The 26,809-nt window shown below is 43.8% G+C and overlaps 8 non-coding genes across 8 annotated transcripts; 6 read left to right on the top strand and 2 right to left on the bottom strand.

Annotated features, from left to right (window-relative positions):
- Window positions 1–164: 164 nt before the first annotated feature.
- On the top strand, window positions 165–248 carry trnal-cag (transfer RNA leucine (anticodon CAG)). The gene has a single exon. It is a non-coding gene; the product is annotated as a tRNA-Leu (tRNA).
- A 2,397-nt stretch (window positions 249–2,645) lies between these two features.
- On the bottom strand, window positions 2,646–2,719 carry trnak-cuu (transfer RNA lysine (anticodon CUU)). The gene has a single exon. It is a non-coding gene; the product is annotated as a tRNA-Lys (tRNA).
- Window positions 2,720–3,819: 1,100 nt separating this feature from the next.
- trnav-cac (transfer RNA valine (anticodon CAC)) lies at window positions 3,820–3,892 on the top strand. The gene has a single exon. It is a non-coding gene; the product is annotated as a tRNA-Val (tRNA).
- A 685-nt stretch (window positions 3,893–4,577) lies between these two features.
- On the top strand, window positions 4,578–4,660 carry trnal-cag (transfer RNA leucine (anticodon CAG)). The gene has a single exon. It is a non-coding gene; the product is annotated as a tRNA-Leu (tRNA).
- A 2,376-nt stretch (window positions 4,661–7,036) lies between these two features.
- trnak-cuu (transfer RNA lysine (anticodon CUU)) lies at window positions 7,037–7,110 on the bottom strand. The gene has a single exon. It is a non-coding gene; the product is annotated as a tRNA-Lys (tRNA).
- Window positions 7,111–7,571: 461 nt separating this feature from the next.
- On the top strand, window positions 7,572–7,643 carry trnaw-cca (transfer RNA tryptophan (anticodon CCA)). The gene has a single exon. It is a non-coding gene; the product is annotated as a tRNA-Trp (tRNA).
- A 567-nt stretch (window positions 7,644–8,210) lies between these two features.
- trnav-cac (transfer RNA valine (anticodon CAC)) lies at window positions 8,211–8,283 on the top strand. The gene has a single exon. It is a non-coding gene; the product is annotated as a tRNA-Val (tRNA).
- A 685-nt stretch (window positions 8,284–8,968) lies between these two features.
- Window positions 8,969–9,051, top strand: trnal-cag (transfer RNA leucine (anticodon CAG)). The gene has a single exon. It is a non-coding gene; the product is annotated as a tRNA-Leu (tRNA).
- Window positions 9,052–26,809: the final 17,758 nt, after the last annotated feature.

Raw genomic sequence — 26,809 nt, 5'->3', positions numbered from 1 at the left:
TAATAGGGATCCGGGACAAACCTCCCCATACACCGAGCACAAGCTCAGGAAAACCCCGGGGGAGATGATATCCCGGTCACTGAGCCTTCAACAGCATTGAACAAGCACCCGGACGGAAACGTTCTTCATGTGGAAGTGATGAGATGCAGATATTCATGAAGCGCGTCAGGATGGCCGAGCGGTCTAAGGCGTCTGTGTTCAGGTCGCAGTCTCCTCTGGAGGCGTGGGTTCGAATCCCACTTCTGACAGTCTTTACTTTTAATTATCAAGCGGAACTCATTTATTTTCACACCACTGTCAAGCACTTTGGGACATCCCTTAAAAGTGGGATTCAGCAGTTCACCTGCTCCATTCACATAGAAACATAGAAGATAGGAGCAGGAGTAGGCCATTCGGCCCCTCGAGCCTGCTCCGCCATTTAATGAGATCATGGCTGATCATCCACATTCAGTACCCTGTCCCTGCTTTCTCCCCATATCCCGTTATCTCTTTAGCCTTAAGAAATATATCTAACTCCTTCTTGAATATATTTAATGAATTGGCCTCAACTGCCTTCTGTGGTACAGAATTCAACAGGTTCACCACTCTCTGGGTGAAGAAATTCCTCCTCATCTCAGCCCTAAGTGGCTTACCCCTTATCCTTAGACTGTGACCGCTGGTTCTGGATTCCCGCACCATCGGGATCATTCTTCCTGCATCTAGTGTGTCTAGTCCTGTTAGAATTGTGTAAGTTTCAATGAGATCCCCTCTCGTTCTTCTAAACTCTAGCGAATATAAGCCAAATCATCTCAATCTGTCTTCATACGTCATTCCTGCCATCCCATGTATCAGTCTGGTGAATCTTCGCTGCACTCCCTCCATGGCAAGAACATCCTTCCTCAGATAAGGTGACCAAAGCTGCACACAATACTCAAGGTATGGTCTCACCAAGGCCTTGTACAACTGCAGCAAGACATCCTTGCTCCTGCACTCGAAACCTCTCACTATAAAGGCCAACATTTGCCTTCTTAACCACCTGCTGCACCTGCATGCTTACCTTCGGCGATTGGTGTACACGGACACCCAGGTCTCATTGCAGTTCCCCTTTTCCCAATCTATTGACATTCTGATAATAAGCTGTCTTCCTGTTTTTGCCACCAAAGTTGATAACCTCACATTTATCCACATTATACTGCATCTGCCATGCTTCTGCTAAATCACCTAACCTGTCCATATCATACTGGAGTTTCTCTGCATCCTCCTCACAGCACACATGCCCACCCAGCTTTGTGTCGTCTGCAAACTTGGAGTTATTATATCAAGTTCAACCTTCTAGATCATTAATATATATTGTGAGTAGCTGGGGTCCTAGCACTTATCCCTGCCCTACCCCACGAGTAACTGCCTGCCACTTGGAAAAATACCCGTTTAGACATACTCTTTGCTTCCTGTCTGCCAACCAGTTCTCTATCCAAGTCAGTACCTTTCCCCCGATCCCATGTGCTTTAACTTTGCACACCAATCTCTTATGTGGGACCTTATCGAAAGCCTTCTGAAAGTCCAAATACACCACATCCACTGGTTCTCCCTTATCTATTCTACCAGTTACATCCTCAAAAAATTTTAACATTTCCATCTGACCTGGTACTGAAAGTGGAGACGGTTCCACAGTGTAGCTGTTATCACGTTTGCGGAACCATTTGGTTGGAACTTGCTCCTTCTGCTTGTCCAGGGGCGAGATTGCTCTCCTGTGTGAGGAAATAACAACTAAGAACAAACGAATTAGGAGCTGGAGTAGCCCATATATTGTGTAAAATGTGATATGGGTAACAGTTAACAGTTAACATGCAAAGCACAAAACCTGCTGACAAGGGTGGTGCTGTTGCTGTTTGGTGAACCGACCGCTACCTAGCAGAAGCTGTACGCCAACTCTCCAACACCTCCTCCTACCTCCACCTGGACCATGACCCCACTACCGAATATCAAGTCACCATTTGCAAGACTGTCACTGACCTCGTATGAGAAGAGATTGAGTAAACTAGGACTGCAGTCTCTTGAATTCGGAAGAATGAGAGGGGATCTCATTAAGCATGCAAAATTATTACAGGGTTTGATCGGTTGGATGCTGGGAGAATGTTTCCCTTGGCTGGGAAGTCTAGAACCAGGGGCCACAGCCTCAGGATAAAGGTTAGGCCATTCAGGACTGAGAGGAGAAGAACTTTCTTCACACAGAGGGTGGTGAATCTTTGGAATTCTCTACTCCAGAGGGCTGTGGAGGCTCAGTCATTGCGTATGTTCAAAACAGAAGTCGGTAGATTTCTGACTGGTAAGGGCATCAAGAGATATGGCAATAGGGCCGGTGAATGGAATTGAGGCAGGAGATCAGCCATGATCTCATAGAATCCCCTACAGTTGCTTAAAAATCTTTTCCATTACCTCTTATTTCCAGTTCTGACGAAAGGTTATCGACCTGAAACGTTAACTCTGTTTCTCTCTTCGCAGAAGCTGCCTGACCTGCTGAGTATCTCCAGCATTTTCTGTTTCAATTCAGATTTCCAGCTTCTGCAGTATTTTCTCAGTTCGCATTTCTTTCATTGTGCAAAACAAGGTTATCGCTCAATTAATGACGCTTTGAAAGCAACATAAAAGTTTAACAAAATAAATACCGCCCAACGTGGGAGCTCGAACCCACGACCCTGAGATTAAGAGTCTCATGTTCTACCGACTGAGCTAGCCGCGCCTGTTAAAACGGTATTTCATTGTCGCTGATTGCAGTCAGGAACCTGGTGGCTCCGGCCCGGTCACAACAGCATGTCTGAGCCGCATTTCTGCAAACTACGAAACAAGTTCTCCAGAAGCCCAAGGCGGATAAGGAACTCAAGCAGCAATAATCCCTTTCATTAACCACAGGGGTTCAGGCAATTTTCTGATCGCAAAACGCTTTAGTCCTTGTCAATATATCTTGTCTATTTCCCGGAGATTCCCGATTCTGTCTTTCTCTCTGGCTCTGTTTATTGTGTCTGTGGCCACCTGCGGGTTGATTTTGAAGGAATACCTGTGTTTGTGTCTGCTTGTTACGTTAAACAAATGAGGGCATGAGGCGCCTCTGTGCATGACACTGAGGAATCAGGAGAAGGCAGGAGGAATGAAACAGTGTTTGTGGAACGTGTGTATATAAAAACAGCGCGGTTTAGATTCTAGGACCTCGTGGCGCAACGGTAGCGCGTCCGACTCCAGAGCAGGAGGCTGCGTGTTCAAATCACGTCGGGGTCACTGTTTTTCCGGGTAATTCCAGAATTATTGTTTTCTTTGCCGTTTCACAATAACCAGACACTTGCTCCAAAGACTGTCTCACTCTTTCCCCAGTGTCAGGGAGAGAAGCGCCACAATTCCTCATTTACTTAATGTGACAAGACACAAGTACAGGTATTCGCTCAAAATCAACCTGCAGGTGGTCACACAGAATAAACAGAGCCAGAGAGACAGGCAGAATCGGGAAACACCGGCAAATAGACGAGAGATATTGACAAGGTGAGAAAGCGCTTTGCGATCAGAAAATTGCCTGAATCCCTGTGGTTAATGAAAGGGCTTTTGAAGCTTGATTTCCTTACACACCTTGGAATTCAGGTGAACCTGGTTCATGGTTTGCAGAACAAGTTAAACGCCTGGGTTAAACCAGAGGGAAGGAAATTCGACAGTTTAATGAGTTTGAAAGGAACATTTTTGACTTGTGCAGTTCGGTCAGAGAAATGCCAGTGAAAGGAAATCATTGCAGAAAGAGCGATTCTGTAGTGTCCCTTCTGTCTGAACAGTGCTTTCTCGATGCTCAATTCAGCAGAGGTTTCCGTAGTGTAGCGGTTATCACGTTCGCCTCACACGCGAAAGGTCCCCGGTTCGAGCCCGGGCGGAAACATTTTTTTTCTGTGAAATAAATTTAACAGGTTTCTTGTGTCAGGAGCAACGAACAATTTAAAGCAGACTCCTAAAATACACAGTGCGTAAATTCTGATAGGGTATAAATCTTCGTCAATGAATAAACTTTCACAAATTATTAAAGTTAAATTACTCAACTTTCGACTGTCCCTTACTGTGAGCATTTATTTCTTTCTGCAAAACAACGCTTTCGGTTAATGAATGTTGATTAAAACAATTAAACCACTAAACTACCAGAACACACATTAAAGAGTTGATCACAATTGCTGATATTTCTTATCCTTTTTCTGGTGTTTTTTCAGCTCTTGGTCCTTTTCAGCTCCTGACTGCGGATATTCCTCTGATTAAACGTGAACAAACTGAAATATCTCGCAGCCCCGGCCTCGGTTAATACCATCAGATCTAAGCCGCATTTCAGGCCCGAAAACAAACCCATTAACTTTTCGCTTCTCCCCAGCTCCAGAGCTCAGATTGATACTGCCCATCCCTGGAGCTGCAAGATAATAGGGACCCGGGACAAACCTCCCCATACACCGAGCACAAGCTCAGGAAAACCCCGGGGGAGATGATATCCCGGTCACTGAGCCTTCAACAGCATTGAACAAGCACCCGGACGGAAACGTTCTTCATGTGGAAGTGATGAGATGCAGAAATTAATGAAGCGAGTCAGGATGGCCGAGCGGTCTAAGGCGCTGCGTTCAGGTCGCAGTCTCCTCTGGAGGCGTGGGTTCGAATCCCACTTCTGACCATCTTTACTTTTAATTACCAAGCGGAACTCATTTATTTTCACACCACTGTCAAGCACTTTGGGACATCCCTTAAAAGTGGGATTTAGCAGTTCACCTGCTCCATTCACATAGAAACAGAGAAGATAGGAGCAGGAGTAGGCCATTCGGCACCTCGAGCCTGCTCCGCCATTTAATGAGATCATGGCTGATCATCCACATTCAGTACCCTGTCCCTGCTTTCTCCCCATATCCCGTTATCTCTTTAGCCTTAAGAAATATATCTAACTCCTTCTTGAATATATTTAATGAATTGGCCTCAACTGCCTTCTGTGGTACAGAATTCAACAGGTTCACCACTCTCTGGGTGAAGAAATTCCTCCTCATCTCAGCCCTAAGTGGCTTACCCCTTATCCTTAGACTGTGACCGCTGGTTCTGGATTCCCGCACCATCGGGATCATTCTTCCTGCATCTAGTGTGTCTAGTCCTGTTAGAATTTTGTAAGTTTCAATGAGATCCCCTCTAGTTCTTCTAAACTCTAGCGAATATAAGCCAAATCATCTCAATCTGTCTTCATACGTCATTCCTGCCATCCCATGTATCAGTCTGGTGAATCTTCGCTGCACTCCCTCCATGGCAAGAACATCCTTCCTCAGATAAGGTGACCAAAGCTGCACACAATACTCAAGGTATGGTCTCACCAAGGCCTTGTACAACTGCAGCAAGACATCCTTGCTCCTGCACTCGAAACCTCTCATTATAAAGGCCAACATTTGCCTTCTTAACCACCTGCTGCACCTGCATGCTTACCTTCGGCGATTGGTGTACACGGACACCCAGTTCTCATTGCAGTTCCCCTTTTCCCAATCTATTGACATTCTGATAATAAGCTGTCTTCCTGTTTTTGCCACCAAAGTTGATAACCTCACATTTATCCACATTATACTGCATCTGCCATGCTTCTGCTAAATCACCTAACCTGTCCATATCATACTGGAGTTTCTCTGCATCCTCCTCACAGCACACATGCCCACCCAGCTTTGTGTCGTCTGCAAACCTGGAGTTATTATATCAAGTTCAACCTTCTAGATCATTAATATATATTGTGAGTAGCTGGGGTCCTAGCACTTATCCCTGCCCTACCCCACGAGTAACTGCCTGCCACTTGGAAAAATACCCGTTTAGACATACTCTTTGCTTCCTGTCTGCCAACCAGTTCTCTATCCAAGTCAGTACCTTACCCCCGATCCCATGTGCTTTAACTTTGCACACCAATCTCTTATGTGGGACCTTATCGAAAGCCTTCTGAAAGTCCAAATACACCACATCCACTGGTTCTCCCTTATCTATTCTACCAGTTACATCCTCAAAAAATTTTAACATTTCCATCTGACCTGGTACTGAAAGTGGAGACGGTTCCACAGTGTAGCTGTTATCACGTTTGCGGAACCATTTGGTTGGAACTTGCTCCTTCTGCTTGTCCAGGGGCGAGATTGCTCTCTTGTGTGAGGAAATAACAACTAAGAACAAACGAATTAGGAGCTGGAGTAGCCCATATATTGTGTAAAATGAGATATGGGTAACAGTTAACAGTTAACATGCAAAGCACAAAACCTGCTGACAAGGGTGGTGCTGTTGCTGTTTGGTGAACCGACCGCTACCTAGCAGAAGCTGTACGCCAACTCTCCAACACCTCCTCCTACCTCCACCTGGACCATGACCCCACTACCGAATATCAAGTCACCATTTGCAAGACTGTCACTGACCTCGTATGAGAAGAGATTGAGTAAACTAGGACTGCAGTCTCTTGAATTCGGAAGAATGAGAGGGGATCTCATTTAGCATGCAAAATTATTACAGGGTTTGATCGGTTGGATGCTGGGAAGTCTAGAACCAGGGGCCACAGCCTCAGGATAAAGGTTAGGCCATTCAGGACTGAGAGGAGAAGAACTTTCTTCACACAGAGGGTGGTGAATCTTTGGAATTCTCTACTCCAGAGGGCTGTGGAGGCTCAGTCATTGCGTATGTTCAAAACAGAAGTCGGTAGATTTCTGACTGGTAAGGGCATCAAGAGATATGGCAATAGGGCCGGTGAATGGAATTGAGGCAGGAGATCAGCCATGATCTCATAGAATCCCCTACAGTTGCTTAAAAATCTTTTCCATTACCTCTTTTTTCCAGTTCTGACGAAAGGTTATCGACCTGAAACGTTAACTCTGTTTCTCTCTTCGCAGAAGCTGCCTGACCTGCTGAGTATCTCCAGCATTTTCTGTTTCAATTCAGATTTCCAGCTTCTGCAGTATTTTCTCAGTTCGCATTTCTTTCATTGTGCAAAACAAGGTTATCGCTCAATTAATGACGCTTTGAAAGCAACATAAAAGTTTAACAAAATAAATACCGCCCAACGTGGGAGCTCGAACCCACGACTCTGAGATTAAGAGTCTCATGTTCTACCGACTGAGCTAGCCGCGCCTGTTAAAACGGCATTTCATTGTCGCTGATTGCAGTCAGGAACCTGGTGGCTCCGGCCCGGTCACAACAGCATGTCTGAGCCGCATTTCTGCAAACTACGAAACAAGTTCTCCAGAAGCCCAAGGCGGATAAGGAACTCAAGCAGCAATAATCCCTTTCATTAACCACAGGGGTTCAGGCAATTTTCTGATCGCAAAACGCTTTAGTCCTTGTCAATATATCTTGTCTATTTCCCGGAGATTCCCGATTCTGTCTTTCTCTCTGGCTCTGTTTATTGTGTCTGTGGCCACCTGCGGGTTGATTTTGAAGGAATACCTGTGTTTGTGTCTGCTTGTTACGTTAAACAAATGAGGGCATGAGGCGCCTCTGTGCATGACACTGAGGAATCAGGAGAAGGCAGGAGGAATGAAACAGTGTTTGTGGAACGTGTGTATATAAAAACAGCGCGGTTTAGATTGTAGGGCCTCGTGGCGCAACGGTAGCGCGTCTGACTCCAGATCAGAAGGCTGCGTGTTCAAATCACGTCGGGGTCACTGTTTTTCCGGGTAATTCCAGAATTATTGTTTTCTTTGCCGTTTCACAATAACCAGACACTTGCTCCAAAGACTGTCTCACTCTTTCCCCAGTGTCAGGGAGAGAAGCGCCACAATTCCTCATTTACTTAATGTGACAACACACAAGTACAGGTATTCGCTCAAAATCAACCTGCAGGTGGTCACACAGAATAAACAGAGCCAGAGAGACAGGCAGAATCGGGAAACACCGGCAAATAGACGAGAGATATTGACAAGGTGAGAAAGCGCTTTGCGATCAGAAAATTGCCTGAATCCCTGTGGTTAATGAAAGGGCTTTTGAAGCTTGATTTCCTTACACACCTTGGAATTCAGGTGAACCTGGTTCATGGTTTGCAGAACAAGTTAAACGCCTGGGTTAAACCAGAGGGAAGGAAATTCGACAGTTTAATGAGTTTGAAAGGAACATTTTTGACTTGTGCAGTTCGGTCAGAGAAATGCCAGTGAAAGGAAATCATTGCAGAAAGAGCGATTCTGTAGTGTCCCTTCTGTCTGAACAGTGCTTTCTCGATGCTCAATTCAGCAGAGGTTTCCGTAGTGTAGCGGTTATCACGTTCGCCTCACACGCGAAAGGTCCCCGGTTCGAGCCCGGGCGGAAACATTATTTTTCTGTGAAGTAAATTTAACAGGTTTCTTGTGTCAGGAGCAACGAACAATTTAAAGCAGACTCCTAAAATACACAGTGCGTAAATTCTGATAGGGTATAAATCTTCGTCAATGAATAAACTTTCACAAATTATTAAAGTTAAATTACTCAACTTTCGACTGTCCCTTACTGTGAGCATTTATTTCTTTCTGCAAAACAACGCTTTCGGTTAATGAATGTTGATTAAAACAATTAAACCACTAAACTACCAGAACACACATTAAAGAGTTGATCACAATTGCTGATATTTCTTATCCTTTTTCTGGTGTTTTTTCAGCTCTTGGTCCTTTTCAGCTCCTGACTGCGGATATTCCTCTGATTAAACGTGAACAAACTGAAATATCTCGCAGCCCCGGCCTCGGTTAATACCATCAGATCTAAGCCTCATTTCAGGCCCGAAAACAAACCCATTAACTTTTCGCTTCTCCCCAGCTCCAGAGCTCAGATTGATACTGCCCATCCCTGGAGCTGCAAGATAATAGGGACCCGGGACAAACCTCCCCATACACCGAGCACAAGCTCAGGAAAACCCCGGGGGAGATGATATCCCGGTCACTGAGCCTTCAACAGCATTGAACAAGCACCCGGACGGAAACGTTCTTCATGTGGAAGTGATGAGATGCAGAAATTAATGAAGCGAGTCAGGATGGCCGAGCGGTCTAAGGCGCTGCGTTCAGGTCGCAGTCTCCTCTGGAGGCGAGGGTTCGAATCCCACTTCTGACAGTCTTTACTTTTAATTACCAAGCGGAACTCATTTATTTTCACACCACTGTCAAGCATTTTGGGACATCCCTTAAAAGTGGGATTCAGCAGTTCACCTGCTTCATTCACATAGAAACATAGAAGATAGGAGCAGGAGTAGGCCATTCGGCCCCTCGAGCCTGCTCCGCCATTTAATGAGATCATGGCTGATCATCCACATTCAGTACCCTGTCCCTGCTTTCTCCCCATATCCCGTTATCTCTTTAGCCTTAAGAAATATATCTAACTCCTTCTTGAATATATTTAATGAATTGGCCTCAACTGCCTTCTGTGGTACAGAATTCAACAGGTTCACCACTCTCTGGGTGAAGAAATTCCTCCTCATCTCAGCCCTAAGTGGCTTACCCCTTATCCTTAGACTGTGACCGCTGGTTCTGGATTCCCGCACCATCGGGATCATTCTTCCTGCATCTAGTGTGTCTAGTCCTGTTAGAATTTTGTAAGTTTCAATGAGATCCCTTCTCGTTCTTCTAAACTCTAGCGAATATAAGCCAAATCATCTCAATCTGTTTTCATACGTCATTCCTGCCATCCCATGTATCAGTCTGGTGAATCTTCGCTGCACTCCCTCCATGGCAAGAACATCCTTCCTCAGATAAGGTGACCAAAGCGGCACACAATACTCAAGGTATGGTCTCACCAAGGCCTTGTACAACTGCAGCAAGACATCCTTGCTCCTGTACTCGAAGCCTCTCACTATAAAGGCCAACATTTGCCTTCTTAACCACCTGCTGCACCTGCATGCTTACCTTCAGCGATTGGTGTACACGGACACCCAGGTCTCATTGCAGTTCCCCTTTTCCCAATCTATTGACATTCTGATAATAAGCTGTCTTCCTGTTTTTGCCACCAAAGTTGATAACCTCACATTTATCCACATTATACTGCATCTGCCATGCTTCTGCTAAATCACCTAACCTGTCCATATCATACTGGAGTTTCTCTGCATCCTCCTCACAGCACACATGCCCACCCAGCTTTGTGTCGTCTGCAAACTTGGAGTTATTATATCTAGTTCAACCTTCTAGATCATTAATATATATTGTGAGTAGCTGGGGTCCTAGCACTTATCCCTGCCCTACCCCACGAGTAACTGCCTGCCACTTGGAAAAATACCCGTTTAGACATACTCTTTGCTTCCTGTCTGCCAACCAGTTCTCTATCCAAGTCAGTACCTTACCCCCGATCCCATGTGCTTTAACTTTGCACACCAATCTCTTATGTGGGACCTTATCGAAAGCCTTCTGAAAGTCCAAATACACCACATCCACTGGTTCTCCCTTATCTAGTCTACCAGTTACATCTTCAAAAAATTTTAACATTTCCATCTGACCTGGTACTGAAAGTGGAGACGGTTCCACAGTGTAGCAGTTATCACGTTTGCGGAATCATTTTGCTGGAATTTGCTCCTTCTGCTTGTCCAGGGGCGAGATTGCTCTCCTGTGTGAGGAAATAACAATTAAGAACAAAAGAATTAGGAGCTGGAGTAGCCCATATATTGTGTAAAATGAGATATGGGTAACAGTTAACAGTTAACATGCAAAGCACAAAACCTGCTGACAAGGGTGGTGCTGTTGCTGTTTGGCGAACCGACCTCTGCCTAGCGGAAGCTGTACGCCAACTCTCCAACACCTCCTCCTACCTCCGCCTGGATCATGACCCCACTACCGAATATCAAGTCACCATTTGCAAGACTGTCACTGACCTCGTATGAGAAGAGATTGTGTCAACTAGGCCTGCAATCTCTTGAATTCGGAAGAATGAGAGGGGATCTCATTACTCATGCAAAATTATTACAGGGTTTGATCGGTTGGATGCTGGGAGAAAGTTTCCCTTGGCTGGGCAGTCTAGAACCAGGGGCCACAGCCTCAGGATAAAGGTTAGGCCATTCAGGACTGAGAGGAGAAGAAATTTCTGCACACAGAGGGTGGTGAATATTTTGAATTCTCTACTCCAGAAGGCTGTGGAGGCTCAGTCATTGGGTATGTTCAAAACAGAAGTCGGTAGATTTCTGACTGGTAAGGGCATCAAGGGATATGGCGATAGGGCCGGTGAATGGAATTGAGGCAGGAGATCAGCCATGATCTCATAGAATCCCCTACACTTGCTTAAAAATCTGTTCAATTACCTCTTTCTTCCAGTTCTGACGAAAGGTTATCGACCTGAAACGTTAACTCTGTTTGTCTCTTCGCAGAAGCTGCCTGACCTGCTGAGTATCTCCAGCATTTTCTGTTTCAATTCAGATTTCCAGCATCTGCAGTATTTTCTCAGTTCGCATTTCTTTCATTGTGCAAAACAAGGTTATCGCTCAATTAATGATGCTTTGAAAGCAACATATAAGTTTAACAAAGTAAATACCGCCCAACGTGGGGCTCGACCCCCCGACCCGGAAAATAAGAGTCTCACCGCTCTATCGACTGAGCTAGCCGGGCCAGTTGGAGCTACATTTCATTATCGCTGATTGCAGTCAGGTACCTGGTGGCTCCGGCCCGGTCACAACAGCATGTCTGAGCCGCGTTTCTGCAAACTACGAAACAAGTTCTCCAGAAGCCCAAGGCGTATAAGGAACTCAAGCAGCAAAATCCCTTTCATTAACCACAGGGGTTCAGGCAATTTTCTGATCGCAAAGCGCTTTAGCCCTTGTCAATATCTCTTGTCTATTTCCCGGAGATTCCCGATTCTGTCTTTCTCTCTGGCTCTGTTTATTGTGTCTGTGGCCACCTGCCGGTTGATTTTGAAGGAATACCTGTGTTTGCTTGTTACGTTGGTATAGTTACGGTGCATAGTTACGGTGGCATCGTGGTTAGAACTGTTGCCTCACAGCGCAAGGGTCCCGGGTTCGAATCCGGTCTCGGGCGACTGTCTGTTTGCACATTCTCCCCGTGTTTGCGTGGGTTTCCTCCGCGTGCTCCGGTTTCCTCCCACAGTCCAAAGATGTGTGGGTTGGGTTGATTGGCTATCATAAATTGATCCTTAGTGTTAGGGGGATTAAATACGTGGGGATAGGGTGGGATATGTGTCGGTGCAGGCTCGATGGGCCGAAATGGCCTCTATCAGCTTTGTGGCGTTTCTGTGATTTCTGTGAAATGAGGGCATCAGGCGCTTCTGTGCATGACACTGAGGAATCAGGAGAAGGCAGGAGGAATGAAACAGTGTTTGTGGAACGTGTGTATATAAAAACAGCGCGGTTTTTCCTGTAGGTCCTCGTGGCGCAACGGTAGCGCGTCTGATTCCACATCAGAAGGCTGCGTGTTCAAATCACGTCGCGTTCACTGTTTTTCCGGGTAATTCCAGCATTATTGTTTTCTTTGCCGTTTCACAATAACCAGACACTTGCTCCAAAGACTGTCTCACTCTTTCCCCAGTGTCAGGGAGAGAAGCGCCACAATTCCTCATGTATTTAATGTGACAAGACACAAGCACAGTTATTCGCTCAAAATCAACCTGCAGGTGTTCACATAGAATAAACAGAGCCAGAGAGACAGGCAGAATCGGGAAACACCGGCAAATAGACGAGAGATATTGACAAGGTGAGAAAGCGCTTTGCGATCAGAAAATTGCCTGAATCCCTGTGGTTAATGAAAGGGCTTTTGATGCTTGATTTCCTTACACACCTTGGAATTAAGGAGAACCTGGTTCGTGGTTTAGCCTGGGGCCGAGCCACTAGGCGCCTGGCTGCAATCAAAGACAAGAACGTATCAGCTTCTCCAGCCCGGCTAGCTCAGTCGGTCGGGACTCTTAATTGTAGGGTCGTGGGTTCGAGCCCCGTGTTGGGAGAATGATTTTTGTTCAACTTTTATGTTGCTTTCACGGAAAAGCATAATTAATTAACCGATAAAATTCTTTTGCACAATTAAAGAAATGACAACTGAGCGAGAGTCGATACTTCAATCACTTTATTTGTGCTTTGCATGTTAACTGTTACTCATATCTCATTTTACACACTGTGCTTTCGGAGTCTGGGTTAAAGTGTTCATTGCTGATGACACCAGGAATCTGGGACAGCATTTGTCATATTGCACAGGAAAATAGAATCAGCAGTGAACATCAAACCGCATGGTGCTGATTTTCAGCTTCTACGCAGCTCGAATTGGAATAAAGTGATATAATTTTAACAGTGAAGATTTGGAAGTAAGTGTTCCTCGTATTTGTGCTTTTAATTAAAGTTTGTGGCGTCTGACTCCCGTTCATGTCACTGAATAAGAAAGGAGGGGCTTCTCGTTGCCCAGACTGCCCTGCGCCTGGTGTTTGTGAGCTCATCCTTTATATTGAGCGGTTTCTCGTTCTTTAACCGGTGTCAGCTTTCGATCAGCGGTTACTTCACAGCACCAACTGTTTTGTAAGTTCGAACTCTGTCTCACCGAGGGCGCAATCTGGGCTTATTATTGTCATTTTCAATCCCCTTCTTCAACACCGAAACACATTACAGCAGTGATTTTAATTTAGTTGTGTGACATTTTTCGAGGGCATCATTAAATGATTCAATAAATTATTCCTATCAGCGCTGCGAGATGGGTTCGATTCGCGGTTAGGGAAGAAATTTTGATATCACCGTTTTTTATTCATGAATGCGATGTAACTTTATTAAATTATTTATATGCATCTAATGTGAATAAATAAGAACTGCTTTAATCACCATTAATTAACCGGTAACTTTATTTTGCAGAATGAAAGACATGATAATATGGTTACTGAGGGACAGTCGAAACTTCATTCATTTATTTTGCTCTTTGCATCTCCTGAACTGTTAACCCATATCTCATTTTACACATTGCATTTTATGAGAATGGTTTAAAATGTTCATTGCTTGAGAGAGCAGCGATCTGGGGCAACATTTGTTAAATTTAACGGGACCGGCTATTTCACAGAAAAAAACCTATTCTCTCACATGATGTTCTCAGACCACACACTGACTGATCTTTGCTCGGCCCCAAGTGGATGATCTGACACTTGCCCGCGTTGAACTCCATTAATCACTGGTCAGGGGAGATTTAATAGAGGTGATCAAAATTATGGGGGAAACAGTTTCCACTGGCAGGAGTGTCAGCAGGGCTATGGGGGAAGAGCAGCGGAGTGGGACTGATTGGATATCTCTTTCAAAGATGCAACATGAATTGCTCATTTTAACCTGCGATTGATAGATTTTAGTTAACCAACGGTATTAAGGGATCATTGAAGTCTGTGAGACACTTCATAATTGTTTCTATTATCATTAATCAACCCACAACATTTTGTTGCGCACTGCAGGAATTGCTAACATGTTTACCGGATGACAGACAAACTTTAATAACATTTTATAGAATCATAGAAAATTGCCTGAACTCCTGTGGTTAATGAAAGGGATTTTAATGGTTGAGTTCCTTATACACCTTGGAATTCTGGAAAACATGGTTCGTAGTTTGCAGAAACGCGGCTTAGATCTGCTGTTGTGAACCGAGGTAAAGCTGCAGGATCCTTGAATAATCTTTCACAATTCAACTGAAAGCAGCCGGAATGTGCAGCTTTGAGAGGGGCTGTCTGCACGGTCAGAGCTGGAAACGGGAGTGAGCGAGCGACACTGTAGTGTTTTGAGTGAGTGCAGAACTGTACAGAGAAACACAAATGTAACAGGACTTTGTTACATTGCATTAGAAATGCGAATTGTTCCATTTTTTCGATTATTTAAATGAACATGGTTTACAAAATGTTTGCGCCCGGTTTCGAACTGGGGACTATTTCACGTGTTAATCGAAGGTGATAACCAGTACACTACGGAAACGCTGGGTTGTATAGTCGGCTTCTGTGGTAAATCTCTGATTCTGTTAAAAAGTCGGCTTCTGTAATAAATCTCTGATTCTTTAAAAAAGTTATTAAAGTTTGACTGTCACCCGGCAAACATGTTAGCATTTCCTTCAGTGTGAAACACAATTTTTTGTCGGTTGATTAACACAATTATTAAGAGTCTCACAGACTTCAATTGTCTTTGTCAGAACTGAATTCCCTGACTGGGAATCAAACCTGATTGATTTCAATGATGATAGGGTTGTCATATCAGGAGAGATTGAGTAGATTGGGCCTACATTCTCTGGAGTTCAGAAGAACGAGAGGTGTTCTAATTGAAAGGTAAAATTTTCTTGGAGGGCTTGAAAGGGTAGAAGCTGCGAGGTTGTTTACCCTGGCTGGAGAGTCTAGAACTAGGGGACAGAGTCTCAGGATAAGAGCCCGGCCATTTGAGACTGAGATGAGGAGACGTTTCTTCACTCAGAGGCTTGTGAATCTTTGGAATTCCCAACCTCAGAGGGCAGTGGAGGCTCAGTCATTGGGTATATTCAAAACAGAAGTCGATAGATTCCTGACTAGTAAGGGCATCAAGGGATATGGTGATAAGGCTGGTGAATGGAATTGAGGTAGAAGATCAGCCATGATCTCATTGAATGGCAGAGCAGGCTCGAAGGGCCGAATGGCCTACTCCTGCTCCTGTTTCTTTTGTTCTTATTTTTAAATGTCCTATTAATGCTCCTGATTCTTATGTAACTTATGTAACAGGGTTAGGGATTTGGGGTTAATTGGTGTAGGGCTTCCAGACGTCATTGGGACCCCGTTTTAAAGTCCCCACATTGTGGTTTGGGTAATATGCAAGGTAGCTACAGTGGGTCGAACCGGAGACTGGTGCACACTGAGAAGTTGGGGCAGGTAAACCTGTGCTGCTGCAGCGGCACCAAGTGGTGACATAAAGAGTTGCCATTATTATTATGGACAGACCAATTTATTACAGAAAAGTTGGCACAGAAGTGTGAAAAAAAAGTGAGAGGAAGTTTTGTAGTAAGGAACTGACGCAGATATAATGTTTTTATTACATTTTATTGAATCGATAAATATATGGAATGAGTGATAGAGTAATTTGATACATTTCAACATTAATAAAGTGCAGGTGGGGACATTGAGAGTATTTGGATATTGTAGGAACGGAGGTTCCTATCGAAAAGACTGAGTTCGAATCAGGTAATTAAAACAATGAACTTTAATTGAACAAAACAGGTTTTAACTAGAAACTGCTGGAATACATCAAATACAGGTCTACTTTCCTTGAAGGCTCCATGAGGACTCATCCCCTGGCCTCAAGGCTGACGTCATGACGTCATCGTGATCTTCGCGCCATTGGGCAATCACGTGATTAACGGCATTACATCATCACGTTGAAACCGCGCTGTAAAGGTAACTGGACATTGCACAGTCAAACAGTGTAATTAAAGGTACAGGCACAGACAGTAACTACATTGCTGTTAAAGGAATTATGTACAACCGCTCTGAGTCCTTTGGTGGCTCCGCCACGATATAATCATTCTTGCATATTCCAGACTTTGTGCCCGGGTACGAGAACTAAATCAAGCAGTTTATAGTTCCTCAACATGTCAAGGAATTCTAATCTAATTAGTACTGCCTCTCGTCAGAAGTCAATTCAAAGTGGATATGTGTCATATACACGTGTGTATATATAAATCAATTAAATATTTACTTAATAGATGTTTCAAGCCCAGCAAAACACAGAAAACTGAGCAAAATGGCATGAGAACATGGGGCAACCTTATCTTACAGGATATAGTAGTTAACCCATCCTGGGAACACAGCCATCCAACATCTCTGCCCAGAACTGAATACAATACTCCAACTGAGGCCTAATCAGGGGTTTGTATAGCTGCAGCATAACTTCTACCCCCTTGTAGTCTAGTTTTCTAGATATAAAGGCCAGCATTCCATTAAACATTTTGATTATATTCTGTACCTGTTCATGATATTTTAATCATCTATGTACATAGATCACCCAAGTGTCTTTGGACAGCAATGGGATTTAAAGAACTTTGTAGGAAGGGAATACGAGAATATCCCTGTGAAAAGTTTTTACCAGTATATTATGGTAAAGAGGGAGGTGAAGGAGAATATGGGCCCCTTAAAGACAGAGCCATGTGTTACTGTAATTGGAAATAAGAACACGATAGGCATGCTTAATAATTACTTTGCATCGGTCTTCATAGTAGAGGATAATCCACCAGAGAAACGAGGAAAACTGAAACTGAATCAAGGGGAGGGATTATCTAGATTTAATATGATGACTTCCAGCAGGCATCTGATAAGGTTTCGCAGAAGATACTGTTAGCAAAAATGTAATACAGTGTTAAATCAGTAACTGTTAATAATATATTACATTAATAAATTTAATTAGGTACACCTTAGTCTTAATTTTCTGTAAAGTTAGTTAAGAGTCAAACAAATAAAGGCATGGCAGGGCAGCTCAGTGCCATGGAATGTGCATCCTGTGCCATGTGGGAAATCCAGGTGCTTCCCGTGTCCTGGACAACCACCTGTGCAGGAAGTGTCATCAGCTGGAGGAGCTCGAGCTCTGGGTTTTGGAACTTGAGCAGCAGCTGGCGTCACTGCGGTGCATCCGCGAGGCTGAGAGCTACGGGAACAGCACTGTGGTGTATGTGCCTTTAAGAGTCCCTGTGTACTGTAATGCCGGTAATGGCCACTCGGGCTATATAAGCCTGTATAGTGTCTTGTATCTGTTAGTTCACCTCCAGACTTTGTTCAGTAAATACCTGTGAAACCAACTCCTGCATTCCGTGTCTCCATTAACACATAGATACAACAGTGGCGACGAATTGGAAACGGACGTACCTGCAATTCGGCGGCACTTCAAGGAGATCGATTCCTCAGACGAAAGTCGAAGAAAAACAAGAAAGAAAAAAAGAAAAAAAACTGTGGTTTCACCAGCTAGCCGAGCTGGTGGCAGGTACTGCAATAATCCTTCCTGGGCCGCGGGCTGGGGCTCCATTGGCTGGCTCTGCAGCGGGGCCGAGCAGCGAAGGCGGAGGCAAATGGAGACAGAGGGTGGAGCACTCAGGAGACGGCCGGCGCTGGAAAGCAGGTCGCCGTTCGGACCAAGCAGAGGGAGGGAAAAGTCCCAGAGAGTCCGGTGGGAAGGAGTCTCCACCTATTAAATATGCCTATGTAAATAAAAACCGCGGAGAACAGTGTTGTCAGAAGCGGCAGCGGCGGGAAAGCGCGGGAGGTGACATTTTTTTTCTGCGGGGAAGAAAGGAAAGCGCGGGAGGCGCCATTTTTTTTCAGGATGCCTAAGACTGGCAATATTACTGATTTCGATAGCAATATATAGGATTGGACCACATATGTGGAAAGAGTGGAGGTATATTGCACAGCAAATGAAATAGAGGATGATAAAAAGACATCAGTACTTCTAAATCTAATGGGCGCAAGGACATACGGGCTGTTACAAAACTTAATCACTCCAGCCAAACCGAAGGACAACAATTTTAAGGAGATTGTTGATACCCTACAGGAGCACTTAAACCCAACACTGCTGCTGATAGCAGAACGATTCAAATTCTTCAGGAGGAATCAGCACAAGAATGAAAGTAACGCTGATTACCTCACCGAATTAAGGAAGCTGTCAAAGCACTGCCAATTCAGGGCAGGACTGGCAGATTCTCTTCGAGACAAATTCGTCTCCGGTCTCCTAAGTGAAGGAACACAGAAAAGGCTACTTTCTGAGAAAGATTTGACACTGGACAAGGCTTTCAGTGTGGTTGTATCATACGAAGCAGCAGCAGGAGGAGCTGCAGAGATACAGCAAAAGCCACAGGACTGCAGCACCCATGAAATGATACAGGCTTTCGAGAGATGTTATCGCTGTGGCAGATCCACCCATGACCAGAGGGACTGCTGGTTCAAGGACAAAGCATGCAGGCAATGCGGAAAGATTGGACACATTGCACGTGTATGTCGATCTGGAAACAAAAAATCCATGGACAGGAAAGAAATCAATAAGGAAAAGTACAGAAAGGTACAAATGATGACGGACAGTAGCTCCGAAGACCAGAAGAGTGATAGCGATTCCGGAAACAAGAGACTAAGCTGTCTCAAATTACATACTGTAATTGCCAAAGAAGATTACCAGACCATTTGGGTTACCCTCACGATAGCGGGGTCCCCAGTTAAAATGGAGCTAGATACAGGATCGGCTCTGACCGTTGTAGAAGTGCCTTACTTCTTAGCTCTGGGTAATGACTCAATACACACTTGGATTCGTCAGACGGACAGGCCTTTTATTTTACTTCTCTTGCAAGGGGAATCAGCACCTCCACTCAAGGGGTGAGGCTACTATTCCAATGATACAGCGTGAGCGTACTATATTTATACAGTGTAACAAACAAGTTTGATTGACATTCCTTTGTTCCTCTATCAGGATACATTTTAGATTAATCATCAGGTAGAAATAACATATTGACAGAAGGATCCTGGACACATAAGTCAACGGTTAAGATATAACAGGATATGAATCGTGTAACCGGAGGTCCTCCTTAATCTTAATCATGTACAAGTTATTAAGTCATTAGGTGGGCAGACATCTGTTCTTGGCTGTAATCCAAGTACGTGCAATAGCTCTAGTTACACATCGACTCTTGACCGGTGTCAAGTCTGAAAACTTATACCTAGCAAGCACCTGAAATTAACCCCTTATAATATGTAGATTTCCTCATTCCCCCCTTTTGTCCTTTCTAAGGACAATTTATTTCGCTAAGTTTAAGAAATTCTACATCAAAGGTCTCACCCTTAATATCCTCATATTCAGATATCATTGGTACTGGAGGAGTTGACGTTAATGAGGAAAGGACTTTTGTACACAATAATTTTAAACAACCAATCAATAAACTAATTAAAATTATAATCATCACAATTGCAATTAAGACTTCCAAAATTTGCTTTCCTAATGCTCCTCCCCATCCTGAAATCCAATCCCACATGGACCACGGTTCAGGTTGACGTAGTTTCTCTACAGCCTCCTTTTATGTGGTTTACCAGGTTGGTGATATTTTCTGAGTTATCTGGAATATAGGTGCAACATTTGGTTTTTATGATTGCACATGTGCCCCCTTCTTTTGCCAACAAATAGTCCAGAGCCATGCGGTTTTGTAAAGCAACAGTGCGCAAAGCCACCATTTCTGCGTTTACATCACTAAGAGCATCAGCAGTATCATTGGCTATTTGTTCCAACACTGCTGCCATGCTTATAGATTCTCTTGCTAGCTTCCCTGTTCCATACCAGGGAAATGCTATAGCAAAGAACCTTTCAGTTTCTGTAATGGCTCGTTTTACTCGTGTCCCAGGGTGGCTATCCAAAGATGAAATATGATGTATATAGGGCACTACATATCCCAAATAACATGACCCAGTCCAATTTTGTGGTAACCAAGGGTATGCACTAATAGACTCTCTGGATTCCTTCGATTATCATATTGGGGATGAAACCACCCTTCAAATTTTATAAGGTTGTATCCTGCATTTTTCCATTCATTTTCCAACTGATCTGGGTTTAAACTATTTTGGGTCTGAAATGTACTGGCTGCCTCCTTATTCCAGGTGGTATTAGACTGTAATAACCACCCTACCATCTCTTCTATCTCGAAGGGAATGGGCCTTAGAGGTATTCCACCCTCTGCATGCACAGGGATGTGGCTGCATATCCAGCATTTGGCAAGGTTCTGTTTTTTAGCATACAGATAGCTCATGTATACAAAGGTATTAACTTGAAGATAGTTATGCTTATTTAACAGTCTTCTACTTCTCCCTCCTTGTTTCCTAGCGGTCCTATTAATTTTTCTTTTCTGAGTAATTGATGTTGAAACGAGGGGTTGTGTAAAAGGATTATCACAAAACATTAACTTAGCTGTCAGGGCCAGTCCTCCTCTTGAATTACCATTGCAGAAAACCCCTCCGTTCGCAGTTTTGTCACTTGGTAATACAGTATCAGGGCATGTGACCCACAGCTTATCAAGCCTCTGTCCACTATCTTCTTCTACTATCTTACCCTGTCTTACCCTAAGATTTAGGGGTTGATACGGGGGTACCTGCATAGTATGGTCCTGAAGCTGAACTTTCATGGTCTCATTATAGCATATAACATAAAAGAGATTTTTGGTTAAAAGTACACATTCTTCTATACATGGTTTGCCTTTCAGAGGATCTGGGTAAATCCATATGGCAGTTTCAATTATCGTTAACAAAAGGAACAATCTCATCAGAGTCCAAATCCAGTTCATCTTGGTAGTGTATTGTCTTCAACTGATGCCTTCTTACAATGGGACGCGTGTATCCATGTTGGTCGCTCCTTTACTTTTACAGCGGTGTTTGTGGTCAGGAGTACTTGGAAGGGTCCCTCAAATCTGGGTTGAAGGCCATTCTTTCGTTTGAAGATTTTTATGTAAACGTTATCTCCTGGCTCGAAAGTATGGCACTTTCCTTCAGCGGGATCGACCTGGGCTTCCTTCACCTGTTGATGGAAACTAGAAATACATTTGGTTAGTGCAATGCAATAACTCAACATATCTTCCTCCATTTTATGAATGTCCATTTATTTAGCTGTTAAAGGTGCCGAAAAGGGCAATCTTTGTGGTCTTCCCATGACGATCTCGTGAGGCGACAATCCTGTAGTTCTGTTGGTAGCAGACCGCATTGTCATTAAAGCTATGGGTAACAAATCAACCCATTTAAGTCCAGTTTCTTTACACAGTTTTGCAAGCTTGTTTTTCAGCATCCCGTTATATCTTTCCACTAGTCCAGCCGACTGTGGATGATAACTGCAATGGAGGTGCTGGTTAATCTGTAAGGCTTTGCATAGTTCCTTAATCACTGTTCCCATAAAATGGGACCCATTGTCACTTGACAGTTTTGCTGGTATCCCAAAGCGAGGTACAATGTCCTTCAATAAACATTTAGCAACAGTAGTGGCGTCACTCTTTCTACAAGGAAACGCTTCAATCCATCTTGAAAACATATCAACAATAACTAATACATATTTAAAGCTCATACACACAGGTAGTTCAATAAAATCCATTTGCAAGTGTACAAAAGGACCCATGGGGTTTGGATGGGATGCGGGCTGTACCTTCTTTATTTTTTTTCCTGCATTCATTGTCTGGCAGATAATACAATTTTCACATATTTGTTTTGCCAACTTTGAGATTCCTGGTGCATACCAGGTCTTGAGGATATAGTCCGCCATCCCCCTTTTGCCCGCATGGGTGAATTTATGAACACATCGGGCAATTGGTGATAGTAATGATTTGGGTGCCACCATGCGGCCGTCATGATGAACCCATAAGCCGTCAGTGTTTTTAAAACAATGATTAACAACCCATTCCTTTACTTCATCAGAACTGGCCCTATTTTGATGGGTCAGCACATCATCTAAGGACGGGGGCTGCGGTATCTCTGGCTTTTCCCTAACAGGGAAGGCTGAAACTTGTCGTTCAGTACTTGATATAGCTACTGACTTAGCAGCGCTATCTGCAGCAGCGTTTCCAAGCGCAACCTTGTCCAAATGCCCCGTGTGCGCTTGGCACTTAATAATTGCAATCTGTTTACGTCTCTGAATAGCTAGTAAAAGATTTTTCACTTCTTGTGCATTTTTAATCTGGGTTCCCGAGGAAGTCAGGTAACCATGAATTTTCCAAATTTGTCATGCTCATGTATTCATTGTCTACAATAGCCAGTCATTCCTAGAAAATGCTTCATTTCTCCTTTAGTTTTTGGCAACGATGTGTTGCAAACAACCTTTATTCTATCCGGCGTTAACTCCCTGTTTTAACAATGATTCCATCACTGGCTCAACTCCTTTTTCTGCTTTCTCTGACAATGGATACTGTGACCTTTTGGGTAATGGTGCAGCTGGATTAATTGTAACTTTATAGGGCTGTGCAGTCTAATAGTTAGGAGGTATTTTAAATTAAAAAACGGCTGATAATCTTGTCCTGTTTTGTCATAGCAGGCCGTGCAGTGCAATTTTGGATGCCATTTCCCTAGTTTCAGGGATTCCTGGTATTGTTTTATGGAGCTTGTAATGAATCCCCACGCTCCTAACAGACTGACAAGTTTGGGACTCAAACTTGGGTCGGCAATTTCGTAAAGAACAGGGTGTTTTATTTCTGTTACTGGGTACGCATATGCCTTATCTACTTGGATTTCTACTGTTACTCCTGATGCGGAGCAAATGATTGTAGCATTCATTTTGCACAGCAAGTCTCTTCCACATAAATTCATAGAGACATCTCCTGATAACAGAAAGGAGTGTTCTTCCTCAAATTCTTCTACTTTTACTGTGAGGGGAGTCAATTGATTCAAGCATTGTAGTATTCCAGCCAATCCAGCTATCGGAGTCTTTTTCCCATTAATAGGCATTCCTTCAGAATATCCTTTCCCTAACACCGAAAAGGTTGCTCCTGTATCTACTAAAATGACATAGGTCTCCCAGCTATTTGCATTTTAATTTCAAGTTCGCTGTGTGAATTTAAAGAAACAACGGGCATTTGGTGGTCTGTGGCGCCTGGGGCTGCTGGTGTCAGTCAGTAATTCTGATCTCTATTTCTCCTAAATCCCTGTCCGTTTGTAGGGTAACCTCCTGACTGGTCCGAAAAAGGGTTATGGACAGTGAAATTAGGACCTTTACTCTCTAACGGAGGTCCATTATTGGAGGTTTTGTTCTGACGATTTTTCGCAGGGCATTGGTTTGCCCAATGTCCGGGTTGTCCGCAATTGTAACAATTACCAGATCGTCCATACCCTCTTACTCTACCACGTCTTCCTCTATATTCCCCTCTATTCATCCTTCTATAGTTACCTTGTTATCCTACCATAATAGAGGAGAAAGGTGTTTCTTCGGGGTAATTTTTTTTTCTGACTCAACCAACATAGAGGCAGTCTTTTTATCTGGCTGTTCTCTATTTCTCTCTCGTCCGTTAAACATTTCTCGAGGCAAGTAATTCTTTCTATGTTAAATGACTATCTGAGGGAAAGGGTCTAGTCTTATTTACAGTCCATTTGGACCAATTGGTAGGTGATCAATGGATGATTGACCAGTTCTTTAACATAAAGGCTGCTGGCGTGCCTTTCTCGGGTGGCTTACTGGCGCTAGCACTCATTTTAGCAGCTTAAATGGTTCACTTAAAACAATCTAAACTCCCGTGACAATCCATGATCTGCGTTGTACGCCCCTACAGATCAGATTAATAAACTATACATACATATAAAACTCGAGGGTTCTCAACCCTCGTGGAAGGTATTTCTAACTGGGGAAAATACTGAATCCACAATAGCTTAGTGGATCATGTAAAAGACATCACTATTTTCTCAACCATACATTCCGCCGCGGGACTCACTTCCCCGGCTTGGGTCTTTTCCAACCCCTTCTGCAGTTTTTTTTTCAGCTTAAATATTTTAGTTAAAACATACAACAATTCCGTAACACTCTATGATCTGCGTGGGACGCCCCTACAGATCAGACATGACTAAACATTAATACATATAACAATAAACAATAAACAATACACTTGTTAAACAACAACCAAAGTGTTACTAAATCCCCAACCTATGCAGCCTTACTGGACAAAGCTGCAAAGTTGATTGATAATAACAAGTAGTTAAATACTCACTCTCATAAACATTAAACATTGACACTGTGTTTCAGACAACCGCCCACTCTTCTCTCTTTTTTTTACCCTATTCCCTTTAGCCAAATCTTTAGCAAAAAGGGCCTTCAATTTGTCCCAGCTAACTTCAAGCTCTTCTCTCCTTCTACCCTACTCCCTTTAGCCAAATCTTTAGCAAAAAGGGCCTTCAATTTGTCCCAGCTAACTTCAAGCTGGAACCTTGCTAGTTCAATTTCCAGTAAATCGCTAGCTCCTTAGTTAATCAAATTCCTGACTTAACCTTCTCTCTCAGCAAGCTGGAACCTTGCTAGTTCAATTTCCAATAAATCGCTAGCTCCTTAGTTAATCAAATTCCTGACTTAACCTTCTCTCTCTGGTACCTTTATTTCAGCGCTTCCTACAGTCCTTTTCTGCACGATCCTGTTCGCGGGGCGTCAGCGCCTCATGGCTGGTCCTCTGTTCCGTTTCTGAAAGGGAAGCAGTCACAACGGCAGTTTAACCCCCGAACCTTGTGAGTCAATTACCCGATGGCAGTGCTGTCCAATGGAATAAACAGACTGTGCGCAGCTATGCTTATGGCAGGGAAAGTCCCAAAAATGTGGCAAAACACCACCTTCGGCCGATGGGATTTTCCCAACCGAGCAACATACTCGGCGTCTGTTAACTCACCAATTGGTACAGCAAGCCATCTCGGTGGAACCTCCAAATTGTAGAAGTGCCTTACTTCTTAGCTCTGGGTAATGACTCAATACACACTTGGATTCGTCAGACGGACAGGCCTTTTATTTTACTTCTCTTGCAAGGGGAATCAGCACCTCCACTCAAGGGGTGAGGCTACTATTCCAATGATACAGCGTGAGCGTACTATATTTATACAGTGTAACAAACAAGTTTGATTGACATTCCTTTGTTCCTCTATCAGGATACATTTTAGATTAATCATCAGGTAGAAATAACATATTGACAGAAGGATCCTGGACACATAAGTCAACGGTTAAGATATAACAGGATATGAATCGTGTAACCGGAGGTCCTCCTTAATCTTAATCATGTACAAGTTATTAAGTCATTAGGTGGGCAGACATCTGTTCTTGGCTGTAATCCAAGTACGTGCAATAGCTCTAGTTACACATCGACTCTTGACCGGTGTCAAGTCTGAAAACTTATACCTAGCAAGCACCTGAAATTAACCCCTTATAATATGTAGATTTCCTCACCGTCATAAGTCGACGGGATTACGAGTGGCTATTTCCGCATATACCTTTGAAAGACACATCCATTATCTTGAAAACATATACGGGGCAGAAAGTATACCCCAAAGGGAAAATAAGGGTGCTTGTTGTATACAACGGCAAGGAAATACAGAAGTTGTATTTATACGTTCTGCAAGATGGTGGTCCACCGCTGTTGGGACGTGAATGGATCAGGAAGATGCGTTTAGACTGGCACTCCATTCAGGCACTGACGGTGACCAGTAAGAAAAAAAATGATGATGACGTCATACCTGAACGATTAAAAGACATCTTGGCCAACGCCAAGGAAGTGTTTCAACAGGAACTAGGAACCTTGAAAGGCATCACTTCCTCAATAAAAGTGGAAGATGCGGCAATTCCCAATTTTTAAGGCAAGGCCGGTGCCATACGCAATTCGTCCAGCAGTCGAGGCAGAGCTGGAGAATTTGGAAAAGGCAGGCATATTATCCAAGATAGATTGGAGCGAGTGGGCAACACCCATCGTCCCGGTCATGAAGAAAACGTTGAATAATGATAAATCTGAAGAACAGAGAAAAATTTGCATCTGTGGGGACTTCAAGGTGACTGAAAACCCGGTCCTTCACACGGTACAGTATCCTCTTCCGAGGATAGAAGATATATTCGCCTCACTATCCGGAGGGAAACGTTTCACCAAAATTGACTTGGCACAAGCATATCTACAGATGGAGGTTGAAGAGGCCTCTAAAAAGTATCTCACGATAAATGCACACAAAGGCCTGTACCAGTACAATCGACTGGTTTCCGGAGCAGCATCAGCTCCAGCTATCTGGCAAAGAGCTATGGAGCAAGTCCTCCAAGGGATTCCGGGGACTCAATGCTACCTAGACGACATCCTTGTAACAGGAGAAAACGACAACGAGCACCTTGCCAATTTGGAGCAGGTGCTCACTAGGCTAAAAGAACGGGGCCTACGAGCAAATCGCCCCAAGTGCGAATTTTTCCAGAAACTAATATGATATTGTG

This window comes from Somniosus microcephalus, unplaced genomic scaffold (assembly GCF_052327205.1).
Source record: "Somniosus microcephalus isolate GS21.2 unplaced genomic scaffold, FLI_Smic_1.0 unresolved_chr4, whole genome shotgun sequence".
Lineage (NCBI taxonomy): Eukaryota > Metazoa > Chordata > Chondrichthyes > Squaliformes > Somniosidae > Somniosus > Somniosus microcephalus.
Note: the sequence above shows the minus strand (reverse complement) of the source record. Positions and strands in the feature narration are given on the sequence as shown.